Source organism: Hirundo rustica, chromosome 16, assembly GCF_015227805.2.
Source record: "Hirundo rustica isolate bHirRus1 chromosome 16, bHirRus1.pri.v3, whole genome shotgun sequence".
Lineage (NCBI taxonomy): Eukaryota > Metazoa > Chordata > Aves > Passeriformes > Hirundinidae > Hirundo > Hirundo rustica.
This window is the reverse complement of record NC_053465.1, coordinates 2,391-27,778: the sequence shown is the minus strand read 5'-3', so window position 1 is coordinate 27,778 and position 25,388 is coordinate 2,391. Positions and strand designations below refer to the sequence as shown.

General features: G+C 50.3%; 1 protein-coding gene and 2 long non-coding RNA genes across 10 annotated transcripts in view; 2 read left to right on the top strand and 1 right to left on the bottom strand.

Moving 5' to 3' along the window:
• The window catches only part of NCOA3 (nuclear receptor coactivator 3), a 54,881-nt gene extending 54,140 nt beyond the window's left edge, over nt 1–741 (bottom strand). For all 7 annotated transcript variants that reach the window (XM_040079869.2, XM_040079871.2, XM_040079876.2 and 4 more), the window contains exon 1: nt 614–741. The gene's annotated coding sequence lies outside the window, so the exon portion shown is untranslated. The remainder of the gene's footprint in view (nt 1–613) is intronic.
• A 13,354-nt stretch (nt 742–14,095) lies between these two features.
• Nucleotides 14,096–14,809, top strand: LOC120760207 (uncharacterized). Its single transcript, XR_005703340.1, has 2 exons — nt 14,096–14,145; nt 14,537–14,809. It is a non-coding gene; the product is annotated as an uncharacterized LOC120760207 (long non-coding RNA).
• A 1,545-nt stretch (nt 14,810–16,354) lies between these two features.
• Nucleotides 16,355–25,062, top strand: LOC120760206 (uncharacterized). 2 transcript variants are annotated; one of them, XR_005703338.2, is made up of 3 exons: nt 16,355–16,441; nt 18,868–18,988; nt 24,924–25,062. It is a non-coding gene; the product is annotated as an uncharacterized LOC120760206 (long non-coding RNA). The 2 variants fall into 2 exon arrangements; XR_005703337.2 differs by lacking the exon at nt 16,355–16,441 and adding an exon at nt 16,781–16,911.
• Nucleotides 25,063–25,388: the final 326 nt, after the last annotated feature.

The following is a 25,388-nucleotide window of genomic DNA, read 5'->3' as shown; positions in this document are numbered from 1 at the left end:
GCCTTGGTACCAGATAAACCCAGATGAATGGCAGAGAGGGCCATGGTAACCGTGGTATTTCACCCACCACCTTGCCCCTCCTCAGATTGAGAAGCCGTGGGTCAGACGATTCTAAAGCCGAGTCGTCAGCGACTTCAGGTCTCTTTGTATTCTACGAGGAACCTCCACCCCAAATCACCATACTTAGATATGCATCACACAGCGATAAGGGAAGCCATCAGTCCACGCATCAGTTCCCCGCCACTGCCCCAGGAATGCCCCTTCAAAACTCAGTCATCAGTAAAGTTAAAATAGCTAGAAAGAGGTAAAGGCAAGCACACGTTGTCCGGGGAATCCCTTCATCTCCATCCCTGGAAATACTCGTCACACACACACATCCCATCTACGCTCGCCTTCTCCTCCCCTCAGGGGAGCCACGTTCATACTGAGGAGGGGGCGAGAGACAGAAAAGAGCCGCCCTTCAGAGCCACCCCCAAGCTTCTTCCTTCCCCGGCAAAGGGCAGCGCTCCCTCCGCCATCCCAGTCCCACCCCAGCACTAGAAGCAGGGGAACTCGAACTAGAACTCCCCTCTCTCCAGTCGTTACTCACTCCCTCCCTCCAAACCCCACTCACCTGGGAAATGAGCCAAAGCTCAGCTACATTTCCGTCTCCCCCGCACTCAACCCCACACCGCCATTTTCCTCACTGCCTGGATTTAAATCGGGACCTCAGCGGAGATACCAGGTGGCATGAGGCATTGTGGGACCTGTAGTGCGGCTCCGCGCGGGCGTTCACGGGACCCACATCCCCTTGTTCCGGGAGCTCATGGTACTTGTAGTCCGCGCCGGGCTCGCGGTCGGAGCGGTCGGGCTCAGCCTGGTGCCACAGCGCTCCGGTGTCGCCTCTCTGTCGCCGTAGTCTCTGCAGTAGGGCGGGCTCAGAGAGGAGAAAGCGGTCCGGAGGGAAGCTGGCCGTGCTCTGCACCCCTCGGCGCGTTCCCGCGGCACTTGTTCAGTGCTCTTAGAGGTCACAAAGTGCCGCATCTGTGTCATAAGGAGCGTTTTCCTGCGTCCTAGAGTTCAAAATACAGTGCGACCATGGGTGAGGTGATGTCCCCCTGTTTCTGCTGAGCTCCAGCTGTGGGTCCTGATTGTATCTCTGGTCCTGTGCTCACGGTTCCTAGGTAGTTTTGGTTCTTGTTTTTTGTTTGTTTTTTTTTTGTGAGCGGCGTGTGTTTGCATATGATGGAGCTGCTCTCACTGGGGCCACAGCCGTGAGAGAGCAAGCTAACCAAAAAACCGGTTTTCATGTTACTCTTCAAATTTCCACAATTTACACTGGGCTTCATTCACTACACCAGTGAGACGTGCAGCACCATCACGAGGGCTGACTCATCCGTGGAGAGTAAATGTTGTCTGGTGAGTCTCTCGATGTGTCTGAGCTAATGCTGTGCTGTCACCAAGTCACCTCATTCTGATTTAAAGTGTCCCAGTGTGATGAAAGTACACATTGAAGTACGACATGTCTGTGGGAAGCGTCATGCTTTAGGGATGTGCAGCTTCTGAACTCCATAAATAATTCAGATTCCCACAGAAACCTGCTGCTTCTGGGACAGGAGTGTCAGGAAAGTGATAGTTCTTTTCCATGGAGCTGTCAAGATCAGAACAAAATGGTATTCATGGCCCACTTGCAAACCACAGAGCAGGATAAATGGTGTAACTGTGTATTTTTTTCCTGCTCTCTGCACTCTCCCAAGGATGCATCGGACTTCCCTGGCTCATGGCAGTTTAATCTGCGTGTAAGAGCTTCCCATGCCTGTCTGTGCAGCTGGGTCAGTCACTGGGTATCCCATAGGAGGGACCTCAAGCTGGAAAAACCCTTTGAGACCATCAGGGCTGCCACAGCACTGCCAGGGCCACCCGTTACCTATGTCCCCATATGCCACACCAGGAACCACCCACTGACACAAATTGGGCCAAGGGCTGCAGACACTGACAGCATCACTGCTCACTGGCAGGCAGGCTGGGGGGGTCCCAGAGGGGCTCCAAAACCCCTGGCCTTCCCAGGCAGGGTGGATGGTGTGGAGAACACAGGGTGCTGGAAGGAGCAGCCAAAAACCAGACTCAGGATCATTCACCTTGCCCAAGCAATCCTGAGCTAGATGGAAATGTGCATCTCCCTACTGCTCTGGTATCAAGTGTCAGCAAGGGATAAGATCCCAACTCAGGCTCCCCCAGCCCATCTCCAGGTTTCTCTCTAAGCCCTCCTGATGAATACCAGTGCCCGCTGCAGAACAGAACCAGCACCTGGCCCGCAGCTCCTGACCTTGGCGGGTCAGTGGCACTGCCAGGAGTACACCAGGCTTGCAGCAAACTGACCAAAGTCAGCTAACTGACAGCCCTAAACCCTTCAAGCCCTCCCAGCAGTTTTGCCAGCGGGCAGGGTCAGCACCAAAGACACGGACACCAACCTCAGGAATTCAGTGTCATTTACTACTGCTCAAAGCAGCAAAGACTCTCACAAGGAGAAGCTCAGCAATGCCTCTCAGCACTGCTACACAGGATCACCTGCAGGAACTGAGACACAGCACCAGGGACCCTGAGACTTCACCATCCTCCAGAGCCGCACAGCACCTGGGAACCTCCTGTCACAGCCAAGCACTGGAGAGCCTCCCCCAAAACTGGGAATTCCCATGGGTGCATCCACCCACTGGCAAAGAGGCTTCTGACCGTGCTGGGACAGGGCTCAGCTCGGACAATTGGGTGCCAGCAACAGGCCGACACAACGTCCAGTGCAGCAACAGTTGGGCTCGGCTTCCTCGTGGATTGGGCCCAAAGCCTGGCCAGGGCTTCAGGAGCAATCCAGGAGCTGCCTTTGACTCTGTGCCTCCCAGCAAGGCCACAGGACTGATTTCAGGGCCCTGTCCAGCCTCTAAACACTGAAAGGTCAAGCTACATTCCACTAATGAGCACAGACCTAGTCCAGAACACTAACGATCGTGGCTATTTCACTACTGAGGGGATACAAATACAACACCTGGTTTAAAACTTCATCTCGAGGTTACCATGAGCTCAGGGCCTGTTGTTCAGGCTTTGGCACTTCACAAGTTACAGCAAACTCACAGGTGCACAAGCATTTACACCTCTGATGCTGAAGCTCACAGACTCATTCTGGCTGAACTCTATTCAGAGTCCAACGGCAGCAATTCTGTTCTGCATCGCACTCTGAAAGGGCCTGGAAGGAACTGGGTGAAAGAGCCTGGGAACCATGAAAAACTACTGAGACTGTCATCCCCACACGTCTCCCAGACACCTGGCTCAAGGAAGTTTTCCAGCTGAAGCACATCCTAAAGGAGCTGCTTTCCTAAAGGAAACCCCACCACTGGCAATGCCAGACCACAGCACGTGACACCTTGGAGTCCCCAAATACTAAGGGAGCTGGAACAAAAACATTCCCAGCAATAAAAACAAGGGAAGGGCTTTGGTAAGGATTTTTCTTATTTTCCTGGGAAAATTCTAGGAGAAAACCATATTCAACTGTTTACTGCACAAAATCAACACTAAACAAACCACTCTGGGACACCCAATAGCAGCTCTTGCTAAAACACCATTGGAAATTCTCCTTTGGGTTGAGCCTAAACCACCTCTGCCCCCAGGGATTGCAAAGAAAACCGCAAATGAACAGGTCCCTCCCCTAACAGGAAAAGCAGGACAAAGAGACAGGACAGCACTGATGCAAACAGCTCTGGAAACCTCTCCTGCAGGTTGACACATTCCTGTCTACCTTCCCTGTAAGGCTGAAAGCCAAGCAGAAGTTAAATCTAAAACTTACAGAACCCTTGATTACAGCAGCCTCAAAAACACCATAAAGAGAAACAAAGAGAGAAACAAAGAGGTAACAAAGGGACAACGCCAAACAAGCCTCACAAACAGGAACTCACAGAAACTCTCCCAACCCTATCTGCTGCTTCTCTCTGCCAGGGACCAAGAAGTTTTGCTTCAGTTCTTGTCCAACACTTGCCAGGGACCTCGAGAGAATAAAATGTGCAATTCGTACTGTCTGTTAGGGCAACGGGCTTTGGGTTCAGCCTCCTGGAAATAGAAGCGGACACTCCTCACCCTGCCGGAGCTGATTTGTCCATTCCCTGCCCTGCTCGCACAACCCTTCAGCCACGCTGCCAAACCCAGCAGTGCTGCAGAGCTACAACAGAACAGCAGTTCGTCCGCTGGGGACTTCTCCAAACACACATTTCCTATTACATAACCAGAGCAGTTCATCCACAGGTTCATTCCAGCAGGGACTGAGCCTCGTGTGTGTGCAAACCCAGCATGGGTCTGGGCAGGTTTGCACTGGGGGAAGCTCTCGCTTTATCCTTTGGCAGTTCTTCTGTGGAATATTAAACAAAGAGGGAGGCCTTGTCCTTAATCCAATTACCACAGGGCAGAAAATGACTGTTTCTTGTTAACAAGCTATGAACAAAACTGAGAGCAGCACTCAAAAGGTTGGGAGCTGCTGCTTCACCACAGTTGTGTCAGCAACAGAGAGAAAACACAAAATGTGTATCCAAAATCAAGGACAGAATGATTGCTCCTGCTTTTATTGGGACCACAGGTAATTATGCCCTGCAATGACAAAGAACTTCTCCCCCAGACCTTCAGAGACCCCTCAAAAAGCCAAAGTGCGGCAGGGAAGGAGGGAAGAATGGAAGGAATCGTCTGCAAGGGCAAAACCTCTTTTATTAAAACTCATCTGAGAATTTTCCTCAGGATGCTTTCAGGCTGAGGAGAGCCTAAAATCTGACTCTCAGGTAAGTGGACCATTTGAGAATTGAATTCACAACCTTGGCATGACTAGGACTCTGTTCCAACCAAGTGAGCCAAACTCCAAGTCATGGGGGTGGATCTCCCCAGGATGGGAATCCTTGGTACCTAAAGGAAGTGCAGCACCTTCTTTTCTGCTAAAGCTCCTTTAAACCCCTGCCCCTGGAAACTCTTCCAATAACACTGATTTCCTGCCCTTTCCAGGATTTAGCCAACAGCCATAAAAGTATTCACGCAATGTCCTTTTCCAGGCAGAAATGAGCCGAATGAGTCCCGAGGCTTCCCTTGCTCCACAGCCAAAGCTCTGGAGAGGCAGGGCTGTTCCCACCTGCAGAGAGGGGTGTTTCCTGCAGGTGAGTGTTGCCAGGCCAGTATGATGGTGGCTGCTGAGGCTGGGGCTGCTTTTCCGTCCCAGAGCTGCACGGAGCCCTTGGTGACTCCTGCTCGCTGCCGGCGATGTTCCTTGGTGTTTCTGTGGGTCCCAGCCGGCCGGGAGCGTGGGGCGGGAGGAGGCTGGCAGCCCCCGAAAGGCAGCCAGCACTTCTTGTCCTTGGGGTGTGCAGGGGAGGAGCCGTGCCTGCAGCGTCCCGCCCGCGGCACGCACCGTGCCAAACACGCGTCCCAGGGTCGGGCGCCGGGCTGCTCGGACAGCGCCGGCACAGGCACGGCTGAAGGGCTGCCCGCAGCTCCTCGGCCAGGGGCTGCTCTGCACGGGCACGGGGAGATGCTTCACCCCGCACGGAGGCCACCGAGAGCCCCGAGGCGCCCCGAGGAGCAGCTGGCACTGCTTGGGCACGGGCGGCTCGGGCCATCCGCAGAGGGGCTCAGACGGCGATTCCCGGTTCCCACCTCCCGGAGCTCCCCCGCGGCTGCCAGGTATGTCCTGGCCACCCCAAATCCCCCCCTTCCAGCCTGAGGACATCATCCATCGGCAGCACTAAAGCCGAGAGGATTTCCCACACAGAAATTAAGTTCTGAGCAATAGCCCTCGGGGATACCTTAAAATCAAAGCCTCAAGTGGGACGGAGTTCTGTTTGGAGGACGCTTGGAGTTTTATATTAGTTTTTAATATAAATGTATTTTATTTTTGTTTTATTTTGTACTTTCTTTTTATTACTTTTAAATTTTATTTTATTTTAAAATTTTTAATTTATTTATTTTTAATTTATATTTTCATGTTTTCTTTGTTCCTTTTTCTTTTCCCCCCTTACCCTTTCTTACCCCGAGTATGTGGAAGTTTGGCTGTTGGCAACAAAGAAGTTGGAAAATGACATCCATGGCCACCCACCGAAGTTCTGGATATAATCGAGAGAGAGCAAAACTTCTGTATTTTCTGCTCCATTGAAGAACCCAAAGGGAGAAAGCTGTAAACACCACGGTGCTGTTTTTTCCTTTTTACCCCCTAAGAGGTCTCATTCTACCCATGTACAGTGTCAGCAGCAGTCACTTGATGTCGGGGTGTATTTCAGAGGCAGCAATAAAAGAAAGTAGATTTTTTATTCTGTAACTCTCCAAACATCATTGTTTAGTAAGAAAGAAATCCAAAACAAAGCAAACAACCAAAATTTAAAAAAAAAAAAACCAAAAAAACCCCCCACACAAACAACCCTCCACGCCACCCTGAAATAAACCACAGAAAGAGAAAATCTGCCAATATGATTTTAATGAGAATGAAATCTTTACCCTTTAGAAAAGCAGGCTCATTTAATTCTAATTGATTGTGGTTCTGATGTGTCAGGTTAATGAATTCGTATAGTTTAAAATATCATTTATCATATAAACAAACAAAATTTTAAAAATCAATACAAAAATGGGAAAGTATAATTAATAAAATTTGCAATGTAAAATACGAAAAATAATATCAGCAATATAAATAAATACAATCTCTATTATGACACGCTATGTGTATTATAATATCTATAATATACATAGGTATGGATATAAAACAGAAACGGTAATGATAAACATAAACATAATAAATACTAAAATTTAAAATATAGCCTAGCATGAAGGCTTTTTTGGTTTGAATTTGGCGAGTGGCAGGGTTACGGTAGTTGCGCTTGGGGGTCTTTCGGGGCATTTCTTTTGGAGGATTTTTGGGCGGGTATTTTTGGGCCCGTTCTTTTTTGCTTCCGTTCCGTGCCTGTCCCCGAGTCCGGGCTGTGAGCTCGGGGCATTCCGCGGTTGGTCGTTTTCCCGTTTCCCCATTGGTCTGTTTTGGATCCTTGCTCCGATTGGTCGCTTTGAAATTCATTCACCCCATTGGTCCGAGTGTCAAAGCCCCCCACCTCGTTCGCTGTGAAAAGGGAGTGTGGGCCGAAGGTCCAGAGCTTTGTGTGAGGCAGCAGCAGCACCGCGGGTGAGTGATCGTGGGTTCGTAGGGAGGGCGTGTTTTCGTTTCGTTATTCCAGAGGCGCGGCGGTGCGAGCCAGGGCACGGCGGGGAGTGCACACTCCGGGGAGTGTCCACTCCGGGGAGTGTGCACTCCGGGGAGTGCCCACTCCGGGGAGTGTGCACTCCGGGGAGTGCCCACTCCGGGGAGTGTGCACTCCGGGGAGTGCCCACTCCGGGGAGTGTGCACTCCGGGGAGTGTGCACTCCGGGGAGTGTGCACTCCGGGGAGTGTCCACTCCGGGGAGTGTGCACTCCGGGGAGTGCCCACTCCGGGGAGTGTCCACTCCGGGGAGTGTGCACTCCGGGGAGTGCGCACTCCGGGGAGTGTGCACTCCGGGGAGTGCCCACTCCGGGGAGTGTCCACTCCGGGGAGTGCCCACTCCGGGGAGTGCGCACTCCGGGGAGTGCCCACTCCGGGGAGTGTGCACTCCGGGGAGTGCTCACTCCGGGGAGTGCGCACTCCGGGGAGTGCGCACTCCGGGGAGTGCGCACTCCGGGGAGTGCCCACTCCGGGGAGTGCCCACTCCGGGGAGTGCTCACTCCGGGGAGTGTGCACTCCGGGGAGTGCCCACTCCGGGGAGTGTCCACTCCGGGGAGTGTGCACTCCGGGGAGTGCCCACTCCGGGGAGTGTGCACTCCGGGGAGTGCCCACTCCGGGGAGTGTGCACTCCGGGGAGTGTCCACTCCGGGGAGTGTCCACTCCGGGGAGTGTGCACTCCGGGGAGTGCACGCACTCCGGGGAGTGGGCACTTGGGGGGGGGGAGTGGGCACTCGGGGGTTGTGGGCACTCTGGGGAGTGGGCACTCTGGGGAGTGGGCACTCGGGGGGAGAGAGTACTCGGGGGGGAGAGAGCACTCTGGGGAGTGGGCACTCCGAGGAGTGGGCACTCGGGGGGGAGAGAGAACTCGAGGTAGAGAGCATTCGGGGGAGCGGGCACTCAGGGGAGAGAGCACTCAGGGGAGTGGACACTCAGGGGACACCTCCTGATGGTGGCTTTTTCTCCTTTGGGCTCTGGTTGGGCTCTGATGTGTCAGTTCTTGGCTGTGTCATGCCATTTTTGAGCTCTAAAATGTCATTTTTGGGCACTGACATGCCATTTTTGGGCTCTCACAGGTCACTGTTTGTCTCTGATGTGCCATTTTTGCCTGTGCCTGCCGTGTCATTTTTTTGGCCCTGCCATGTCAGTTTGGGCACTTACATGGCTCAGGGATTTTAAATGACTTTCAAGGAATTCTAAAGGCTTTTATGGGATTGTAAAAGGCTCAGGAATTCTTAAGTGGCTTTTCTTTTAAGGAATTCTGAATTACTTCTATGGAATTCTGAATGGCTTTCAACGAATACTGATGGGCTCAGAAGTTCTGAATGGCCTTCAAGGAATTCTAGATGGCTCGGGGGTTTTAAACTACTTTTAAGGAATTCCGAATGGCTTTTAAGGAATTCTAAACGGCCGAGGAATTCTTAAGTGGCTTTTGAGGAATTCTAAATGACTTTTAAGGAATCCTGAATGGCTCAGGAAGCATTTTCCAGCTGGAAAGAGTCATGGAAAAGGCCCCAAGTGCCAGGAGCAGTCAGGGCACTGCTGTCCTAGCTGTTGCAGGAGAGGGGCACAAATGTAATTAACAGCTACAGTCCTAATTGGGAGCTCTTACAGCCACCTGTCCCCTTCTGCTCCAGCCTTTCCTGGGAAGAAGAATCCCTGGGAAGAGTAGGGAGGAATTCTTCCTCTTTTCCAGCTTTGCTGTTGCTGGGAGCGTTTTTTTTAATGCTCTTCAGCGCAGCAGAGAGAATAAAATACGGAATATTTGTGGGCTGGGATTCACCTGCTAGAACTGCTGCAGCCCAGGATATCTTTGGCTCAATATTCGTGGTGTTTTTTCCAGAAGGAACAGCTCAGAGGTGACAGATGTTTGTGTGATGAGGGGAAGGGAGAATTTGGATCCCACAGAAGTTCTGGAGGAATGCAGAAATGTTTATTCCTGTGGCCATCCCCGTGCTGGGAAAAAACAAAGAGTTCACCCTCTTGTGCTGGTTTTTCTTTTTGGGGATCCTAATAATCTTTCCCTTGGTCGTTTTTTTTTTTTTTTGTTGTTTTTTTTTTTTTTTTTTATTGTATTGTTTTGTTTTGTTTGTTTTTGTTTTTGGCAGGCAAACGGCGATAATCTTCTCCCAAACCTCTTGTTCTGAGTGAAGCTAAAAAGCAGTTGCTGATCTACAGACTACCTCAGGTCCTTCGGTTGCACCTTAAACGCTTCAGGTGAGGCACTGGGCCCTGAATTTTTTGGGGAAATAGTGGCCAAAAGTGTGCCTTTAACTTCCCTCCATTGCTGCTAAAAGCAGCTGTGTGACTTTTGAGCCATCAGATTTGTGAAACTCCCTCAAACAGGGGTTTTCTGCCAGAACTGAATATTTTGTGCATATTAATCCTTAATTTCATTGGGTTTTACTCAAGTTTGCAGGCAGCTTGGAAGGAGAAGTCAGTAAGCTGATGAGAGATTTGGTGAAGATGGGATATGGAGAGAATTCAGTGCCAGTATTGGCTCTTTACCTGTTGAATAAGCTCAAAATCTTAGAACAGGTGTCTAAAGTAGTTAGACTGGGTGTGGGAGGGGGGGATGTTGTTGGTAGAACCGAGGATTTTAAAGGTGGTAAGAGGAAAAATCTGGCTCAGAAATACTCCACCTAAAACAAAACATATCAGTGGGAGACCCCACCTGAAATAAAAATCATCAATGGCAGAAGGAGACCTGACCTAAAACAAAAGCCATCAGTGGCAGAGGGAGACCCCACCTAAAAGAAAAATTATTAATGGCAAAGGGAAACCCCACCTGAAACAAAGCCCATCAATGCCAGGAGGAAGAGAGCAATCAGCTTTACCTGCCCGAACAGCTCCACTTTGGCCCAGTTCCTTACATTTGGTGCTTGGCATCCAATAATATTTCCCATGGGAGATACATTTTGGGAAATTGGGGATTAATTCCCCTGATTTGTGTGGGTTTCCAAGTGCCAGCAGCAGTCACATTCCCTGCCCGTGTAGATGGAATTCCCCTGCAATTCCAGAAGCCGAGTCCATGTTTGAAATCCTTGGATTTGTAATAATTCCAACACCTGTTCCCAGGGTGCAGGACAGGTAAAATTGGAATTTTAAGGTGTTGGGGGTTTTTTGTTTGTGGGGTTTTTTTTGTTGGTTTGTTTTTGTTTTTTTGTTTTTGTTTTGTTTTGTTTTTTTAATGCCATCCAAGCCTCTCATGCCAGGCCTGGCCTGGAAATGTGTCAGAGCAAGGAGAAAAAATTCCAGTGGGTTTTTTTGGGATGGGAAGCACCTTCTGTCCCTAAGCTGATGTTAATTCCTGGCTTAGAAATGGGGAACAACCCCCCACTTTCCATTATCCTGGCAGTGTTTGCATGGATTCTCTCAGCCTGGCAGGTTCCTGGGCAACAGCTCCATGGATTTTTGGTGTCTTGTCAAACCAATATTCCATTTATTGCAGCTGGATTGTGGAGCATCCTAGAATCTGCTAAATTCATCCATTTAAGTCATAAAAATCCGCATTCATTCCATATACAGTGAGTGATTTATTAATTGATTTTGGGGGGGTGTCAGAATGAATTCCACATGAATTCCATGTACTATTAATGATTATTATTGATTTTGGGGGCTGCTCACAAACTGATTCCCCAGCTTCCCATCCAGGGAGGGAACGAGGATGAATTCCCAGGAAAACACTTGCTTAAAAATCTGCTTTTCCATGCAGGATGGGCAGGATTTTCCCACTCCTGAGGGCATAGTTAAGGCTGTTCTCCATCACTTAAAAAAGTAAATCACAGACTAAATTCCAGATTCCTGGCAGGGAAGGGAAGGCGTTTTCCCTCATTGTGGAATCCCCTGGCAGACAGGAGGGATGTGATTCCTTTGGACAGAGGAGCCAGGCTGGAGTTTGGGTGGATTCCACTCCATTTTTCTGGAGTGTTTTTTTCAGCAGTTCTAAATCAGATATTTCTGGAGTTCTTTCAGCAGGTCTGTATCAGCTTTTTCTGGCTTTTCCCCAGCAGCTTTAAACCAGAATTTTCTGGATTTTTCAGCAGTTTTAAGTGAGATCAAGTTTCTGCTCCAAGCTCATTCCTGATGTCACTGCCAGTGCAGACCTAGCGTGTCCTTCTGAAGGACAGCAGCAAGTGACTAGAGAATCCAATTAATTAATTAAAGGCTACAAAGGAAGGACCTTGAGGGTCCGAGGAGGAGCCAGGGGGGATTCACCCAGGGCCGATCCTTGTGGGTCCCTTCCAGCTTGGGATATTATGGAATTCCTGACTTTTCCTGGCTCCTCAGCAGCTTTTCATTCATCCAGGTTTGTTCCAACTGCCCCAAATCACGCCTGGATCCTCTGCAGGGCCTGGCCCCAGGCTGACCCTGGGCTGGGGGGGATTAGTGGGACCAAATCAAACCTGAGATGAACTCCAAAGCGCCTGGAACATCCTAATTAATCCCCTTTTCCCACAGAAACCATGTCTGCCAAATGGGAATTATCCCCACTTTACACAGAGCTGCAGGTTTTTTATAGCACGTTCCAACAGCACCTTTGGAAAAGAGCCTTTTGGAAGGTTTTTATGGGGTTTTTGGGGGGGGAGGGGGCACGAGGGGCACTTGTGTCCCTAAACCTGAGGGCAGCTGCTCCCACAATGTCTCCAACTCCAACCCCAGGGAAAAGACCCAAATAATGTGAATTCCCAAGCCCAGGAACCCCAGTGGCACTGCCTGGGACCGGGAGCTGCTGCTGCTGCTCCTCCGCAGCACCTCAGAGCAGCTGGGGTGCAACCTCTAACTCCCAGTGGCCCCTATGCAATCTGTGAGTAACTCACAAGCGGTGAGTAACGCCCACCCAGGGTGGCCCCAGCCCAGGGCACTCAATGCTATGCAACACCCAAAGGCTTCTCCTCCCACCTTGGCCATCATTCCTTCACCTGTCGCAGCTTTCTGCAGACTTTTCCCAGGAAGCTCTGTGCCTGGAGTTTCATCCCAATCTGGATTTTCCCTCACAGAAGCAGCTGATGGGTCTCAGGGTCGAGCTCGTCCCTCTGGCTCTCGGGTGTGAAATAGAAATCATGTTTTTATGTTTTTGGAGGGTTTTTAAAAAATCTTTACTCTTTTTATGCCTTGCTTTTTGTAAGCCGAAGTTTCTTATTAAAATAAAAAACAAACAAACACCGAACCAACCAACCAAACAAAATTTCAGTGGGCTATGTTGTTATTCCATAAACTTTAATAAACATCCGGGGGTAGAGGGCACAGGAGGAAATTCCATGCACATCCTTGAGGAAACAATTCCCGAAGGAAGGAACGGATGGATGGGAAACTAAGCTCCCTTTTGTCCCTGTCACTGCTCCAGGCAGGACAGGGGTGATCTGACCAGCTCCAGGGGGATCTGAGCAGCCCCACAGCTCCGATCCTGGTGGGAGGGCGAGCTCTCCTCCTGGTGGCTCCGACTCCTTCCTGGGACAGGGATTCAGCATAATCAGGGGAGGTGGTTCTGCTTTAAAATCTGTGTAAAGAGGGGCTTCTGTGGGTTTTGGGGTGGGCTCGCCCCTGATTTGTGTCACTCACAGGGTGACAGTGCTGTCCTGAGGGGGTCAGGGTGAGTTTGGGGGGCGTTGTTCAGCCCTGAGGCCTCAGGTGGCAGGGACAGCACCCAAGGGCGGGCTGCATTTGGGAGATTTCGGACGGAGATTGGGAAAGGCTCTTTCCCCCAGAGGGTTCAGACACTGCCTAGGCTCCCCAGGGAATGGACACAGCCCCAGAGCTTCAGGAGCGTTTGGACAGCGCTCCAGGGACGCACAGGGTGGGATTCTGGGGTGTCTGTGCAGGGCCAGGGGTTGGATTTAATTCCTGGGGGTCCCTTCCACCTGATCCCACCCCCAGGGAGCCTCCCAGCCCTCACTGCCCCCAGCCCATACCTGCTACGGGACGGGCTGCGGGGCCATCGGGTCGACGTCCGTTAAGTTCCGAGCCACCCAGACCCCGGCGGCAAACGGCCCCAGGTTCACCAGCGGGTTCCCGCAATCGTAAAATCCCAAAAGCATTGAGGTCAGAAAAGACTTTGGGAAAGTTCATCCGAGCCCAAGCTGGGCCTGATCCCCACTTTGTCTCCACCCTGAGCACTCAGTGCCACCTCCAGGTGACACCTCCAGCCCTGGGCACTCCAAACCTCCCTGGGCACTTCCCAGGCCTGAGCGCCCTTTCCATGAGGAAATTGCTGCTGCTGTCCAAGCTGAGCCTCGCCTGGCACAGCCTGAGGCCGTTCCCTCTCCTCCTGTCCCTGTGCCCTGGGATGAGATCCCAAATCCCCCCCGGCTGTCCCCTCCTGTCAGGGAGTTGTGCAGAGCCAGGAATTCCCCCTGAGCCTCCTTTTCTCCAGGCTGAGCCCCTTCCCAGCTCCCTCAGGACTCTCCAGCCCCTTCCCCAGCTCCCTCAGGATCCTCCAGCCCCTTCCCCAGCTCCGCTCCCTTCCCTGGACACGCTTCAGCCCCAAAATGTCCTCCGTGGACTGAGGAGTCCGAACGGGACACAAGGGACTGAGGGACAATCGCCGCTCCTGCCGGCCACGCTGCTCCTGATCCCGGCCGGGGACAGATACTGGGCTCCTGATCCCGATTCCCATATGCCAATCCCAACTCTGACCGCTATTCCGGTCCCGGCCTCGATCCCGACCCCATCCCGATCCCCGTCCTGGTTCGGACCCGCGGAAGTCGTTGCGGTCGGTGGCGAAGCGGAACGCGCTCCGCAGCCAGGCGCGGATACCCCGCGGCGGGGCCGCCACCGCCGCTCCTCCTCCTCCCGCCGCCGCCATTGCTGCCGCCTCCCCGCGCCGCGCGATGACGTCATTCCACCAGGTGCTGTCACGGGCGCGGCGTGACGTTGCCAGCGGCGCCGGGAGCGGGAGCGAGCTCGGGGTGCTGGGTGTGTCCTGATGCCCTGGGAGTGCGGGTCTTCCAGGATCCTTTGTGGGATGAGGACTGTGGGATGTGGTTATAGTGAGGTTTATTACTATTATTATATAAAGCTTTTAGCACTAAAAGTAACTTATTCTTGCACAGCAGAACAGACAAAGCTCACCAACCAAACGAACGGCACTCTCACACCCATTCCAAACATGTTATTTTATTTTTATTTTGTCTGATTTTTATTATTATTTAATATATTTTATATATAATTTTCTTTATTATCTTTTTATTTTTTATTACCTTATTAAAATGTTTTCTTTCATTTTTGTTATTCACGTTTTTTCTTTTTTTTTTTCTTTTTCTTTTTCTTTTTCTTTTTCTTTTTCCTTACCCTTTCTTACCCCAAGTATGTGGCAGATTGTCTGCTGGCAACAAAGAAGTTGGAAAATGACAGCCGTGGCCACCCACCGAAGGCCTGGATACAATCGAGAGAGAGCAAAACCTCTGTATTTTCTGCTCCAGTTGAAGAACCCGAAGGGAGAAAGCTGTAAATGCCATGCTGCCATTTTTTCCTTTTTATCCCCTAACAGGTCTCATTCTACCCATGTAGAGTGATAGCAGCAGTCACTTGATGTCGGGGTGTATTTCAGAGGCAGCAATAAAAGAAAGTCTATTTTTTATTCCGTAACTCTCCAAACCTCATTGTTTACTCATTGTTTAGTAAGAATGAAATCCAAAACAAAGCAAGCACCCAAAAAAAACCACAAAAAAACCCCAAAAAAACCAAAACCAAAAAACAAAAACAAAAAAACCCCAAAACACCGAAACCCAAACCACAAAAAAAAAGCACTCTAACAAAAAAAAACCTCCACACAAACAACCTCCCCCCGAAAAAAACCACAGAAAGAGAAAATCTGCCAATATGATTTTAATGAGAATGAAATCTTTACCCTTTAGAAAAGCAGGCTCATTTAATTCTAATTGATTGTAGTTCTGATGTGTCAGGTTAATGAATTTGTATAGTTTAAAACATCGTTTACCATCTAAACAAACAGAAAATTTTAAAAATCAATACAAAAATAGGAAAGTATAATTAATAAAAATAGCAGTATAAAATATGAAAAATAATATCAGCAATATAAATAAATACAATCTCTATTATGACATGCTGTGTGTATTATGATATCTATAATATACATAGGTACAGATATAAAACAGAAACGATAATGATAAATATAAATATAATAAAGACTAAAATTTAAAATATAGCCTAGCATGAAGGCTTTTTTGGTTTGAACGTGGCGAGTGGCAGGGTTGTGGTAGTTGCGCTTGGGGGTCTTTTGGGGCATTTCTTTTGGAGGATTTTTGGGCGGGTATTTTTGGGCCCGTTCTTTTTTGCCTCCGTTCCGTGCCTGTCCCCGAGTCCGGGCTGTGAGCTCGGGGCATTCCGCGGTTGGTCGTTTTCCCGTTTCCCCATTGGTCCGTTTTGGATCCTTGCTCCGATTGGTCGTTTTGAAATTCATTCACCCCATTGGTCCGAGAGTCAAAGCCCGCCACCTCGTTCGCTGTGAAAAGGGAGTGTGGGAGGTCAGTCGGGTGTGGGTTCCAGGGCGCGCAGTGGTGTGCGCTGCCTGAAGAGACCTCGCCGTGGAGAAGCAGCAGCGCCGAGCCGATGGAGCGGCCGTGTCTGCAGGCGCACGGAGAGCCTCGTGGCTGAGTTGCCCCTGCAACTCTCTTAAAAGAGCGATCACTGAGGGTGTTGTTGAGCCTTCGGAGCATAGGGCGCCTTTTTGAAGGCGCCCGGCTCCCGGATGGTCTCAGCACCCGAAGAGGCTCCGCGGCCGGGCTGGAGCAGGCAGCGGGCGCGGGCCGAAGGTCCAGAGCTTTGTGTGAGGCAGCAGCAGCATCGCGGGTGAGTGATCGTGGGTTCGTGGGGAGGGCGTGTTTTCGTTTCGGTATTGCGGAGGAGGTCCGTGCGTGTCCCGGCAGCCGCGTGCGTTCCGGGGACAGAGGCCGGGCAGCGGCGGGGCTCCCCGGTCGTGCAGGCGCAGGGCGAGGTCGGGTGGGTTTCCGCGCGCTGGGAAGAGGGCGGCGGGGGGTGTTTTTCCAGTTGCCATTCTAGCGCTAAAGCGCGGCGCCGCGGCCGTGAATGTGCGGCAGGAGCTACGGGTTGCCCCGGCCGCATGGCGCACGGGCGGGGAAGGTTGGGGGGGGGGGCGGGTCTGGCGCCGGCAGTGAGGATGCCTTTGGGGACTGGCGGCGCGGCGGTGCGGCGGCTCGTGTTGGCGTGGTGTTGGCGAGAAGGAAGCGAGGTAGGCCGGCGCCGTGGGTACGTGGTGCCCATGGCTCTTTTCGGGCGGGTTTCCCGGCGCTGGGAAGGGTGGTGGGGGGTGGTTTTCTCTTTGCCGCGGTGCGTAGGAAGAGCGGCAAGCCGGCGCTGAATGCTCAGTATGTACGCATGGTGCTCATGGCTCGTCGGTTCCCCGGCGCTGTGTGTGTGTGGGGGGGGGGGGGGGGCGGCTCTGCCCCCGGGAGTCGCGGTCCCTTTGCGGGGGGCAGGGGAGCCGGGGCCGGCCGGGCAGCGCCCGTGTGTTCGGTGGCGTGGTGTCCCCGGGACTGAAAGGGCAGGGCGGAGCGAGTCGTGGCCGAGGGTGGAAAGTGCTCGGCTCCCCCGTCCCTCCTGTCTGGTGGAGGAGCGGCGTTCGGAATTTTTCGAAAGAGGCGCCGTTTCGGCAAGGTTGTTTTGTCCGATTTGCCGCCGTGTAAGTGCCTGTCGCTTGAGGTATGTGGAGAGGTTTTTCCTTATTCATCAGCGGCTTTGATGGTGGTGACTTCGTGGCGTTTGTTTTTGGTGGGTTTGAGGTGGCGCGATGTCGTTGATGTGTTCGGATTTTGTGATCTTTGGAATTGTATCCTTGTTTCTCGTAGGCTAGGGGTTTCTTTGTTCGTTTTGTTGGATTGCAGTGTGTATTTTGTGGTTGTGGAATGTTTTGGGAGCTTTAGGATTTCACGGGGAGCAGCCTGGCTGTGTGGTGAAGGCTGGGGTGCTTGTTCGCTGCCTTTTTAAATTTTTCCAATTTTTTTTTTTTTTTGTGCCGAGCGGTTTTCAGGTGGTTTTGAAGAAACGTGTGGCTTTGTTTTGTTCGTCGATGTTGTGTGCTAAGGGATCGGGTTTATTTCTTTCTTAATCGTGCGTTCCTTAGGTTCCAGGTCGATGTTTTCGGTTTTGAATTGAGTTTTGGTGTTGAATTTATCAATGCGTGTGTGTATGTATATATTTTTTTTCTTTTTGCTCTAAGATTTCTTTAGACCCTATTCCCTTGTGTGTTGACTGTTGCACCCTGTTGTCTTTCAGATGTAGGGGTAGGCAGGTTTTTCCCAGGGCGGGCTGCAGGAAAGCAAGCCGTGCGCTTGGCTTTAGTGGTATTTTCTTGCCGAGGCTTGATTTTATTGTGCTTGGTGTGAGGGATGGAGCAGTGGGGGTTTTTTTGTGCCTTGTCAGGCTCGTTTTTCGCTCCCTGGGGCTTTTGACGCAGCCAGTTTTGATTTCTGTGGACTTGAGGAAAGAGTTCGTGGTCGGAGATGAAAGGCTGTGTCGTGTCCCTTTGTCCTTGAGTGCTTATCAAGGTGCTGGTGGTCGGGGCGGTGCCGGAGCGGTCCCCGGTGGGCGCCCAGCCCCGGTCGGTTGGAAGGCAGTCTTTTGTCTGTTTTGTGTTGCAAATGAGGGCGTTGCTGTTGGCGGCGCCGGGTTGAGCGTTGCCAATTTGTGTCTTTGCCTGCCTTTGGTTTTTGAATTGAGTTTTATTTTTTGGAAGGTTTACTTGAGAAGCAGGAAGGATTTGAACCTTGTTTGATGGGGGATGTGAAGAAGACTTTTTTCCAAAAGAGCATCAAGAGCCCAAACTTGTCCTTTTTAGTCCCTTTTATTGTTTGAGCCTAGTCTTTTTGTCATTTATTAGGGGAAGAGTATTTTTTAGCGTTGTGGATTTTAAGGCTCACTTAGCAGAGTTTTTTTGTGGGTTTTCAAGTGTTTTCAAAAGAAGCGCTTGGATAAGCTTGCTTTTGTGACTTTGTTAGGAGGAGTTTTTTAAGCCGCTTATGGGTGATGGGTTTTAGACTGTAGCATCCCGAGGTGTTTCTTTTTAAAGGTGCATCACTTTAAAGGAAGGTATTTTTTACTTTAAGGTCCAGAGATGTCTTTTTCGTTTTTTACCGTCGCAGGGGGCTTCTCCTCTTTCTCTCTGTTTCAGCATTTTATAGGCTATGACTTGGTTTCTCATCAACCTTTTTGCTTCAATTTCCACACCCATGAAAACCATTCTTTTTTAAAATGCCTCTCTTTCTTATGATTGAAAGGCATGATGTAAACGTAGAGTTTATTTTCATGGCTTAAGTAAGCATAGAACCACTCATTTTTTAACGCTCCGTTTTAATCTGTTTTTTTACTTTTGGTCCTGACTTGATGCTGTTGGTTTTTGTTTCCTCTGTCTTTTTTTACTTTTTTAGAGAAGGGTTAAGCTCTGGAAGCCTGCTGTTGCTAAGAGAGAGTTCCATTTGCTCGGAGTTTGTTTGGTGTGTTTTTTTTTTTGTTTGTTTGTGGTGTTTGATGTTTAAGGCTAAGGCTGCACTGGTGAGGGAGGAGGAAGTCAGAGAACTATTAGAGATGGGAGGGTGTATGTATTTGTCAGGGTGGTGTGCATGATTTGTCTATGACAGCCTTGTTTGTGTTTCCTTTCAGGAGGTGAAGCTGGATGTCGACGTTGGAGGTGACGTGTGCCCGGTGAGCCGTGAGCGCTAGCCAGAAGCCGTTGCTGTCGCTGAAGTCTGACTCGGTGGTGCCAGTCTAAGCCTCCAGGACGGTGCGTTTTAAGCAATCCCCTGCCAAGATGCCGAACTTGTCTCAGCAGCCGATGGTTTGTGTTTTAAATTTCATCTGTCAGAAATGTGTTTCCTGGTGCACGAGGTCTTAGAGATGAAGAGCGGCCCTTTTTGGTGGGCCAATAAAGTCTGCTTCCCCTGCCCCCCTTAGTAGGGGGCATTTGGGCGTTCCAGTTGGATGTGGTAGTGAGGCGTCTGCCCGCTTTTGCCAGCCCTATAAGCCTGCTTCCCTTCCCTTTCTGCAGCATGCGTGTGGCCCGGTGTTAGGAGTTGTGCATGCTTTGAAAAGGAGAGCTTGATGTTGCCTAAGTGATAGACCTTGGTGAAAAACGGTGTGTTTGTGCAATAAGTAAGTCTCAGCAAGTTGCTGGCCAGTTCCCTGTAGATTTTCCTCTTGAAATGTGTTCCTCCATCTGCCAAGAGCACAAAGGACACCCGTCGGTTCTTCCCGCCCCGGGTTTTTGCAAGCTGAAGGGGACCCGTCCTTTTCCGTGTTCTATGCAGCCCAGGTCCCCGGCCCTATCCCACACTCGCATCACGTAAGCAGGTTTGAAAGGTGAGGCAGCTTTCCCGCCAAGAGTTTTTCAGTGGCCTCCGTCCACGGGAGTTGAAATGATGCCAAAGCCCCCTGGTGCCTCCCTATCCCCCCTGGCCAGAGGTGCCAGGCCAGGAACAGCTTGTGTCTGTGGAGCACAAGTGCTCCAGTCAGTCCTGTCCCAAGCAGACGTACAGCAGAAGAGATGAAAGGGGGAAGAATGAAGGTAGGAAAGGCTGTGTACTTTGCACGAGAGTGCCTGGTGTCTCCCCCCTCCAAAAGCACCAGGGCCCAGCATCACTGTGATGTGTAGAAGAATGTGTGAAGGCAAAAGCTCCCCCACGCCACGCCACCCCAGGTAGGAAAAGGCTTTGGCATTGTGAGACCCACTGTGAGTGTCCCAGAACAGGTGCCTTGCAGCTGCAGCAGAGGTTGTGCCGTCCACATGTCCCACGTTCCGGACACCTCCATAGTCCCACATGCTACAGCTCCCAGGCATCCACGAACACGTTGTCCCTGCAGCGAAACAGGCTAGAGAAGCTGCACACCCCCGATCAGGAGAGCTTCCCAGGGAGCCCCTCAGGCAGCCGCTCCTTGCAGCCCCTTTTCAAATCAGCTTTGGGCTCACAAGCGGCAGGGTCCCCGAGGCCCTACAGATGTCGGCCGACGTGTCAATAATTTTCCTTTGGAAGCGAACGCTGGTATTGGATTTGTGTTTGGTTTTGTGAGATGTGGGATTTGTGGCGGGGAGACGGTGTGGGCAAAAAAGGAGGGTGCGCATGTGCGCGGGGGTGTTGAAGGAAGGGGAGTATTTGTAAAGCGTCTGTGTATTTCCCAAGACTTGCGGGGGGTTTGGATTTAGGCCGGGCTTGTCCGCTAAGCCCTAGGCACAGCACAGCAGGCCAGCTCATGAACATCCCAGTCAAGGGATGTTTGAAATCGTTGCAGAGAAAGTCAAGGTCTTCACGATGGCAAAGGCAGAATTGCAAATGAAGGGAAATGATGTTTGGGGAATTTTTGGAGTTGTGAACCTGAGGCCCGTGTCCTTTTGGAGGTGGCCTCCCCATTTCAGCCTCGGGCACATGCAGGGGAAGCGGGGTTCTTGTGGCTAGCAAGGGAAGGCTGGTGGCCCAGTGTGTCAGGTGTAGGCAAGGAGCTGTCCCTGGCATGAGCAGCAGGTCCGCCGTGCCCCTGCCCTCCCAGCTGCCTGGTGTGAGGCCTCAGCACGATGAGGTGTCAGAGCCCGGGTCCAGAGCAGAGGCAGGTGAGAAGCGTGTGGGTGATGAAGGGGTGGCCGGTGCCAGGGCCGCTCCCTTTGGCGTGGGGCTGCCGGAGGAGAGGGGCTTTTTGGGTGTCCACGGCACGTGTCACAGAATAGCTGTGAGACGATATCCAGTGTTCTGGGGGGGCCCCTGGATGCACTTGCACGCCTAGCACGGCTTCAAGGAGGTGCTAAGCCGCAAACCTTTGTGCCAGGTAGCAGCAGCAGCAAGGGTGGGTTTTTGGGAGTGTTTTCCTTTGCATTTTTGTGTCATTCCTCCCTCCCCAATGGCCCTGGAAAGAAAAAATGAGGTTTTGAGGATCCAAGTGGCTTGACTGGAGAGAAGGAAGACCTCTTGTGTTATTGTCTGTATAAAAAGATGTCAAGCTGTCTTTTGTCGTCGTTTGAGAGCTTTGGTTTATTTTTTTGTTGTTCTCAGGGAGTAAATAGAAGGGGAGCGTACGTACCTTTGCCACGGGATGGGTTTCACGTGGGGCTCATGCCCGTTGTTGCCGCTTCCTTTCCTTGGAGGGCTGAAATTGCAGGAAAGGCCAGCTTGTCCAGCATGGGAAAGGTTTCTATTCCCTAGGATCTTGTTTGGTGGTGTATGTTGTGTTTTGATGTTGTTTCTTGTGTCCAATTTTTTTTTTTTTCTAAAGTGAGGATCACTTGATGGGTGGGTGTGTTTGTATTGGAGGTGGAGTGGATTTCAGTCTTATTTTGAATAGGTGTCTGGCACGTGTTGTTGTGATTTTGTTTTTGTTTCTTGGATGTGAGCATTGAGATGGGGTAGGGCCCCAGCGTGGCTGGCTGGTGGAAGCTAGGGTGTTTTGTTAGATGCAGTGTGTTGTGGGTGTTTGTGTGGTGTTTTTTTTTTATTTTTTTTTTTTTTTCTTTCTTTTTTTTGTTTTGTTGAGGGGGGTGTTAGGGTGGTTTTGAAATGATGGTGGTGTTTTGTTTGTGGATGGTGTTTGATAAGGGATATGGCTTATTCATTTATTTGTTTATTTCATGTTGCATTTCTTATGTTTCCTGTTGATCCGGTTGGTTTTGAGTTGAGTTTTGGTGGTGTTAACTTTCTGGTTTTTTGGTGGGGTGTTCTGTTTTTAGAGGATGTGTTTTCTAAGGTTTACTGTGCTGCAGGGGGCTGTCACTTGAGGTGTAGGAGAGGTGTTTGTGGATCGTTTTTCTTGTGGTGAGCATGTAGCATTTGTGTTAGTGGGTTTGAGGTAGCGTGATGTTTATCGTGTGATAGGGGTTACTTTCTTTGGCTTGTTGGATTGCAGTGTCTATTTTATCCTTGTGGAGAATTTGGTGGCTAGCTGTTTGTTTCTAGCGGGGCCAGCGTTGCTGGCCGGTGGAGGCTTGTGTGTCATGTTAGATGGCTTTTTTCTAAAGGTCTAAGTTTTTCCCTTGAGTGGTTTGAAGGTGGTTTTAAATGTTTAGTGAGATGGGATTTATTTCTTTCATGTCGTGTTTCTCGTGTTCCACGTGAATGAGGTGGGTTTTGTGGTTGTTTAGGTGTTGGATTTTTTTTTGGTGGCGTATTCTGTTTTTAAGGAGGTGGGTTTTGTGGTTGTTTTGGTGTTGGATTTTTTTTTTTGGTGGCGTATTCTGTTTTTAAGGGCCGTATTTTCTAAGGTTTACTGCTGTGGCACGGTCTACGTGTTGATGTCTAGGAGAGGTGGTTCTTTATTCGGTGATCCCTTTTATTGTGCTGAGTCTGTCGCGTTTGTTTTATTGGGTTTGAGGTTGCGTCCTGTCATTTATTTGGCCGTGTTTTCTAATCTTTAGAATAGTATTCTTGTTTGTGATAGGAGATGGGTTTATTTCTTTGTTTTGTTGGATTGCAGTGTGTATTTTATTGGCATGGATGCTTTAGGAGCTCTTTTTTAGGGCTGCATGGGGGAGGCTATCCCTGTTGGCTGCTGGAGTGTGATGTTTTTTAAATGGGAAGTTTTCTCTTTTTTGTGTTCTTTAGTAAGGGTGTTGCTTTATTTTGTTTGCAAGCAGCGTGTGAGAAAGGATAGGGTTTATTTGCGTACGTCCCGTTGCCTTTCTTAAGTTCCATGTCGGTCAGGTCGGTTTTGAGTTTTTTGTTGAATTTTTTTTGGTGGTGTCAGGTGTTTGTTAAGGCTGTTTTCTGAGGTTTATGACAGCGTGAAGGGCCGTCGCTTAAAGCGTAAGAGGTTTTTATTCACGGAGCGGTCCCTTTTATTCAGTTTGGTACGTTGTGTTGTGTTTTCTTGTGTTTGAGGTGGTGTGATGTCATTCATTTGTTGTCGTTGTGTCTCTTTATTTTGATTGTAAGTGGTATGTGAGAAGGGATAAAATTTATTTATTGATTTACTTCATTGTTGTGTTTCTTAGTTTGCATGTCGATCAGGTTGTTACTGAATTGAGTTTTGCTGGTGAGATTTTTTTAATTATATATAAAATTTTTTTTTTGTGGTGTGTTCTGTTTCAAAGAATGTTTTCTAAGGTTTAGCAAGGTGCAACGGGCTGTCGCTTGAGGTGCATGAGAGTTTTTGTTGTTTTATTTTTTTTATTCTGGTGAGCACGTGGTGTTTGAGGTAGGATGCGTTTCATTTGTTCAGGTTTTGTCCTATTTGTCCTTGGATTGTTGTCTACGATACGCTAGGGTTTTCTTTGTTTGGTTTGTTGGACGGCAGTATGTCTTTCATCGTTGTGCATCCTTGGGAGGTGTTTGCGTTTGAATTGGGGCCAGTGTGGGTGGCTGCTGGAGGTTTCCCCTTTTTTTTTGTTTCAGGTTTTTTCATGTTTTCTATGTATTTTCTGTGGAGCGGTTTGGAGGTGGTTTTTAATCCTTGTGTTGCCTATCTTTGTAAGGGGTGCGTGAGAAGGGATAAAGTTTATTTTTTTCTTTCTTTTGTGTTTGTTTGTCTGTCGATGAGGTTGGTTTTGAATGGAGTATTGGTGTCGGTGTGTTGTGTTTTTCAAGGCTACGTTTTTGAAGGTTTTGTCATGCCGCCCACTCCTGCGGAGCGGCAGTCACAGCTTACCACCCTTGTCCTTTCAGCAGAGGCGTCCCAGTCTGCGGGGCTTCTGAGGCCTGGCGCCGAGGGTGGTGGGTGCAGACGTGGCGACGCCTATTTCCGCGGTCCGCCACGCTTGGACAGGTGCAGGGCACTTGAGCAGGAGCGGTGGTTCTTTGCAGCGCCTCGAGTAGGACCCCACGTTGTGGCTGGAGATGCTGAAGAGCAAGGTGCCAGGGTAGCACGTGTGGCAGCTGAGGTTGCTGTGGAAGAGATTTGAGAAGAGACAGTACAGTGGTTAGCTGTGGTTTGAAAGAGACATCCCTTGCTTCTCCCCCCCGTAATAGGCTGGCTAATATAAGGGTAAGGAAGTGCAAGCCTTTGTTGCAAGGGAGATCCTTCCATCTGTCCCCTGGGTGTAGCCCTTGTCCTTGCCGAAGCCAGGGGCAAGAGCCGTACGCACGGCCCCTTACTTTCTAGAAGCCCCTTGCAAAGGTGTTTCTTGATTTCTCCCTTCCTCCTGTGCCCCTGGCTGTCACTCTGGGGATGTCAGGGGCTAGGCAGGTAGTGTCTTTTTCCTAGAGCTATCCTAAGTCCTTGTAGAATTTTTCTCGTGCCACGAGTACCTGTACCTCTGTGTATGGCTTGTATGATCCCCTAGCTTGGCTTATTTGTTGCAGAACTACTTTGATCCGTCATGTGTTTGGTGCCGAAAGGTCTGGCCATGCCTCTCCACCCTGTGGCCCGACATGCTAGGACCAGAAGGTGTTTTAACTTTGTCACTGGCGGCCTTTTGGTACAATGCACCCGGCACGTCCAGAAGGCACGTGTAGGCCAAGGCCTGCCTCTAGTTCCCTGGCCAGTTGTCCCTGTGTTCCTGGTTTTAGCAGCTGTCTAAGCCTGTTCCATAGTTTGCTTTGGCAGGGTGAAGAGAGCCAGAGCAGCAGGCATTTGGAGGGAGGCTTGTGGGTGTCGTGGGGAGCTCCAGCGAGTCCCTGGATGGGGTTGTTTTAGGAAGTGTAAGGCCAGAGCTTTTTGCATCTACAGCTTACCATCCTTTTTAAAGCAAAGACCGTTGTTTTTCCTGTGTCTAACCCCACTTTTTTTTTCATTGTGTGCAAAAGAGAGTTTGCCTGCCTGTGATGCCATTCCTTGAAGGAAGGGGAGAATGTTTGAGCTTCTGGGCCACCGTGGATCTTTTGGAGCTTGTCAGCCCATCGGTTTCCTACGGCTTCCTCCTCCGAGTCTCCTGATGGGTATGTGTCTTTTTATTTCCCATATGTCACGGCTCGCCTTTTTGCTAAGATCCATCAGCACGTCCAGTAGGTGAGAGATGCAGAGTTATGGAATGCCTGGATCACCCCATCTGCCTCCTTTGAGTCAGTAAAAAAAAAAATTCTCTGTCTGATTGTGGTGTCCTAGACAGGCTGTGAGGAGTGCCTCTCCTTGTGGCCTCTGAGTTGAGCAGGTGGAGGGTCCCCTTCCCCCTTGTCCCTGCCTTCCTTTTGTTGCATTTCATTTATGATACAGGATGCTGTCCATTGTTTCCCTTCTAGCAGCTTTGCAGGGCCATCCATGCCCAGCTTTTG